The sequence below is a fragment of the Cebus imitator genome, unplaced genomic scaffold (assembly GCF_001604975.1).
Source record: "Cebus imitator isolate Cc_AM_T3 unplaced genomic scaffold, Cebus_imitator-1.0 Scaffold560, whole genome shotgun sequence".
NCBI lineage: Eukaryota > Metazoa > Chordata > Mammalia > Primates > Cebidae > Cebus > Cebus imitator.
The window spans coordinates 903,169-908,906 of record NW_016107875.1 but is presented as its reverse complement, the minus strand read 5'-3'; the positions used below and the strand labels follow the sequence as shown (position 1 = coordinate 908,906).

The following is a 5,738-nucleotide window of genomic DNA, read 5'->3' as shown; positions in this document are numbered from 1 at the left end:
TATCTTTTACAAGAGTTTTATAATTGGACAAAAGTACTTTTGTTAAGGACTGGCTAAAATCACAGTTGCTGATTTAAGTGTAACTTGGTACAGCCTTTTATTTTATTTATTTATTTTTAAAAATAATTTTACTTTTTATTTATTCCAGCTCAAAGGTAACCTTTCTTTTTTTTTTTAATTTTTTTAATTTTTATTTTTTTAATTTTTATTTATTTATTTATTTTGGATGGAGTTTCGCTCTTGTTACCCAGGCTGGAGTGCAATGGCGCGATCTTGGCTCACCGCAACCTCCTCCTGGGTTCAGGCAATTCTCCTGCCTCAGCCTCCTGAGTAGCTGGGATTACAGGCACGCGCCACCATGCCCAGCTAATTTTTTTTTTTATTTTCAGTAGAGACGGGGTTTCACTGTGTTGACCAGGATGGTCTCGATCTCTTGACCTCGTGATCCACCCACCTCAGCCTCCCAAAGTGCTAGGATTACAGGCTTGAGCCACCGCGCCCGGCCCCAAGGTAACCTTTCAAAAGCCATTTGGCAGTTTGTGTTAGTAACTGTGAACGTGCTGATACTCTTTTTTCATCTAGTAATTTCACTTTTGGGTATCTTTAAAAATCTACATTCATGAAGATAAAAATCTACATCCATGAAGATTTCTTTATAATGGCAAAAAGTGAGGGGAAAAAAGTTATGTCCAAGAATAGAGAATTAATGCAGTAAATTTCGTGTCCACTTAATGTAATTTTACGCAGGTGTTAAACTGGTTATGAAGCTTATGTAGAAATATGAGAAATACTTATAAAAGTGAAAAGAGGATGCAAAATCACGTACCACTGCTATTACAGTGTTGTAAAATAAATGAGATGGGGCAAAAGGTCTAGAAGAAAATACATTGTCCTCATATTTTTCAATGTTGTTAATATTACAATGAAAATAATAAGTTTAAAGGTTGAGGATCAAAAGTTCCTTACTGGCCTTCTGATTTGAATGTAGAGTATAAAAAATTTATATCCATCATTAACAAGCCCTTAAGCTTCTACAGACTTTAACAGTTTGGTGTGAACCTCAACGTTTATCTACTTTCTGACAGGTACTCCTGCCGTGATTTGCATAGGAAAGAGAGTCAGAAGGGACTCTTCCAATTTTGTCGTTTACAAATTGAAACTCTGAACCCCAGCCTTCCAAGCTAGCAGCAGAACCAAGATGGGGATCCAGGTCTACTGGGTTATCTAATAGCATCTGAGACCATTTATAGCTTCAGGTCCATCCACGAATATTGATGAACTTGACATGTCTGCTTACTGAACCTTGGCGTCACTACCCTTCTGGCTGGCCTAGGGGGGTTTGATTGCTTTCCCCACAGTAGTGCTCAAACTTTCACTCTCCACCACTTGGGGGCGGCAGACGCGCCATCCAGGTCTCCCTTTTTACTTCCCCCTTCCTTCCCCTAGCGTCCAACAGAGGACGCCGTGACACCTTGGTACCGCGGCCCCTCCCCCGGCCAACCGTCGATTGGGCCGGCGCGTGACGTCACGCCGTTTTAGCCAAACAAATGGGTTTCGGGGCGAGCGTTGGGCGCCGCCGCGCCGCGCTGGGTGCTCGGTTCGCCTCAGTGGTGGGGAGAGAGCCAGGCCTCCTGCCGCCGGCACCGCCGCTGCCGCCGCCGCCACTGCATTGGGCTGGTGCAGCCCCGGACCAGGCCGCGGCCGGGGCAGTAGCGCAGGTGGGTCCGGGCCGGGGTGGGGCGTGGTGCGAGGGCTGCGGGGCTGGGGTCCGGCGGCGGCCACCGTGGCCGCTCCCCGCCCCCTCCCGCCGCTTGCCTGCGCTCCCGGGGCGCCGGGCGGGTGGGGGCAGGGGCGCCGCCCGCGGGTCCCGGGCAGGGACCCGGAGGCCTGCGCCTCCTCCGGGGCAGCCCTCCCAGCGCGCACGGCCCGGGTGCTAAGCGCCCCCACGGGCCACGGAGGGTCGGGCGGGTAGGCGGGAGCGGGGTCCTGGGTCCCGGCTGAAGCCGAGGAAATCACGGATAGGCCGTGAGCGAGCACCGGACCGGCGCTCCCACCTACGGGACTCAGGGCGGTGAGGAAGTCAGGGTCTGGACTGGGGTCGCCTCGCCCCTGTCGCGCCCTCCCTGGCTCGGCCACTCTGCCCTTTTCTGCCCCAGCGCAGGTGAGCTGGCGCTGGACCTCAACCTTCCACGGGGATGGGGCGGGGTGGAGGCTGGGACGACTCCCCGGCCTCTGGGCTGGCGCAAGTCGACTGCGGTTCGGCCCAAGTTCGCGATGAAGTCATAGGGCTGTGGGTCCGCGTGTCTGTGACGTCAGAAAATGGGTCCTGGGATGTCACCGCAGGCCCGGGCGGGGACCTGGACTCGCGGAAGGGCCCGGGGGACCCGCAGGGGAGAAAAAGGAAGTTGTCTTCCATCGATGCCTGGAATCACAGTGGATTTGAATCGAAAGTTGTTCGATATCAGCATTTTGGAATTTTAATGTAATAGTTGTTCATTTCTTTAACTTTATGTCAAGCAAGCATCGTTAGTACAGCTCAATATAAGACATTTGACTTAGAAAATTTAAGTCAAGGTAGGAGGGTTTTTTGGAGGGTGTAATGTTAGGAGGGTTTTTTGGAGGGTGTAATGTAAAAAGCCTTTTAGGAAGCTTAAATTCATAGTTTGATGGTTTGCGGTCAGAGTTACTGAAAAAAAAAAAAAAAAAAACAATTACAGTGCTGATACATCAGTTTGCCTTACCTTTTTTTAAAAAAACTGGACGTCTGCTATCTGCTGTTAGCATTTTTTTTGTTGTTAGAAAATGGCTGGGAGATGGGAGAGATTTTTTTTTTTCTATTGTAAAGGGAGGGAGGAGTTTGAATTAATTCAACATTTGTCTTAAATGATAATCACCTGAGGAGTTCATTTATCCAGGTTGTCCCTATCCTACCCCATGCTACCATGGATAATTGAGGGTTTTCTGTGGTTTAGAAGTTAGCAACAAGCCTTTTTCTTGCTTTCTAAGACGCTGCTATAACTTAATGTAATAACAGATCCAAGGACCGCTTGTCCGGATAGGTAACTGAAATTTTGTCTGTAGTGCTTTTAAATATGAAATTACAGAATTTTACAAAAGTGATTTGCCTATAAATACTGTTTTTCTTCCAAAGCTTTCAAAAAAGATCTAACTGGAAAAGAAGTTAGTCACTTGTCATAGTGACCCTCTTCAGGCATTCCAGCATATCAGTACTTTCATTCTTTCATTTCCTCCTCTTTATAGAATAATGTAAATGGAATCTAGTTCAAAAGGTAGATGGCTTAAAGTTGAGTCCTCAATCCTTCCTCATTGACTTGACTTGTAATGGTAGGGTTTTTTTTTTTTTTTCCTCTCTCAATACTTCCTGTTCCCCATTTGCTTTTTAAAGGTGATAAGTTAGTGTCTCTCTGGATTTTACATCAACATGCGCATGGAAGTTGTGCCCATTTTAAGGCAGGAAATAAAAGCAAACATTTACCACTGTTAGGTACTACTGGAAGTTCACAAAACAAGGTTTTCCTGTAAATCTTATTTTGATCCTCACCACAACCTTGGGAATTTGACAGCATTGTGTGTACTAAAAGTTCTGTTTTTTTCTTCCTTCTTTTAAGAAATTAGGAATTGTATGCTGACAGTGTTGAGTGAAGGCTCTGAAGATACAATTTGAGCCTCTGAATCACCGGAGACTGAGAGGCATCTGAGTTAATATGGAAACTGGTGATATTCAGAGTGTTAGTCAGACTCCTCTTTAAGATGAAAGAATCTTGGCAAGATATTGTGTAATGCAATTGAAGGAGGTCCAAAATGGACAAATGGACACTTACATGTGTCTTTCCCAAGTAGTAGCTATTCTGGGAGCCAGCTAAATGGCTCTATGTAAGTTAGCTGTACTAGTGTTTTTTTTTTTTTTTTTTTTTTCTTTTTGGGAAACGGAGTCTTGCTCTGACACCTCCACCTCCTGAGTTCAAGTGATTCTCCTGGCTCAGCATCCTGTGTAGCTGGGACTACAGGTGCGTTCCACCATGCCTGGCTAATTTTTGTATTTTTAGTAGTGATGGGGTTTCACTGCGTTGGGGAGGCTGGTCTTGAACTCCTGACCTTGTGATCCGCCCACCTAAGCCTCCCAAAGTATTGGGATTACAGGCATGAACCACCGTTCAAACCAGGTGTACTAGTATTATTGGGAAAGGATGAAAGTCAGACTAAATGAGAGTTGAAAGACTTCAGTTGGTAAGGAGATAACTGCTCTTGGGCAGTGCGTTTTCCCCCTCTGTTTTGCTTAGCAGTTATGAAGCTTTTATTTTTCCTCATGGAAAATGAGTTAATAGGTGAAGAATAAATGTCTTAGTGTATATTGATGTGACTGAGGAACAATGACAGATATTTAAAAAGCCAGCTTGTGAGTGTTGTATAATTACCTAACAAGCCATAATTCATGTTAAAGATTTTTACAGTCTGTTTCTATTTTTGACAGGATATTTTTCACCTCATGCTTTCCAGTTTTGGATCTGGGAAGTAGCTTTTACTTCTTATGAATGGTTTTATGGAAATTAATTTTGAGATTGCTTTTATTATTTTAAGTCATTTTATTCACTTACATCATTTGAAGGCAATGAATTAATCAATCTTTGGTTGTGTGGCGTCTTTCTGATGGATAAAAGCAAATGTCAAGAAGAATGGGAGTGCTGTGATGTTTTATAGAAATTCTTTAGGGTATGTTTGTTGGATCAATTATTAACAACAATTAGGATTTAAATTCTTATAAAATTTTCTGCTTTATTTTTTAAACTTAATTTATGTTTAGCTAGTTTGACAGTTTTTATATTCTAGTAAACTTTAATCTTATTTTAATATTTCTTTGAGAGAGAACATACTTATCTTTAGAGACATCATTTAGTGTTGTCTTCCAAAATTTGCAGCTGTTTAGAACCAGATACTTGAGGGAAGCTGCTATGGTATGATGAATGCCTTCGTCGTTAGGTCATGTGTGACAAAGGCAAAATTCAGCAAGTGCATAATCTGCAGTCCTTCGGAAGTAACAAAAACGAAAAAGAGCAGATTAACTCGAAATGCATTTAGGTCATCTGGAAATTGAATTCCTGTCAGTTCTTATCTTTGCATAATTTATCTTCTCTCCTTTAGTTAATGCTTATGGTATTTTGAAGCTGATGAACATACTGTATTTTCCAGGAGAGCATTAATACATTGTAGTTTCTTAGTGTTAGTTAAAAGAACTTAACTTTTCATTCCCACCTCCACTAGTTAGTGCTCCACAGAAGAGGCTCTCATTAGTTCTTTTTTTTATTTTTATTTTTTTAATTTTTAAAGATGGGGTTTCACCATGTTGGTCAGGCTGGTCTTGAACTCCCAACCTCAGGTGATCTGCCTGCCTTGGCCTCCAAAGTGCTTGGATTACAGGCGTGAGCCACCGTGCCCGGCCTCATTAGTTCTTTTAAAAATATTCCGTTTCGGGCTGGGCGTGGTGGCTCACGCCTGTAATCCCAGCACTTTGAGAGGCCGAGGCAGGTGGATCACGAGGCCAAGAGATCGACCATCCTGGTCAACACGGTGAAACCCCATCTCTACTGAAAATACAAAAAATCAGCTGGGCATGGTGGTGCGTGCCTGTAATCCCAGCTACTCAGGAGGCTGAGGCAGGAGAATTGCCTGAACCCAGGAGGCGGAGGTTGCGGTGAGCCGAGATCGCGCCATTGCACTCC

At 44.1% G+C, this 5,738-nt stretch overlaps 1 protein-coding gene across 1 annotated transcript in view; it reads left to right on the top strand.

Moving 5' to 3' along the window:
- Positions 1-1,483: 1,483 nt before the first annotated feature.
- The window catches only part of FBXO34 (F-box protein 34), a 91,032-nt gene continuing 86,777 nt past the window's right edge, over positions 1,484-5,738 (top strand). The window contains exon 1 of the mRNA XM_017515810.1: positions 1,484-1,718. The gene's annotated coding sequence lies outside the window, so the exon portion shown is untranslated. The remainder of the gene's footprint in view (positions 1,719-5,738) is intronic.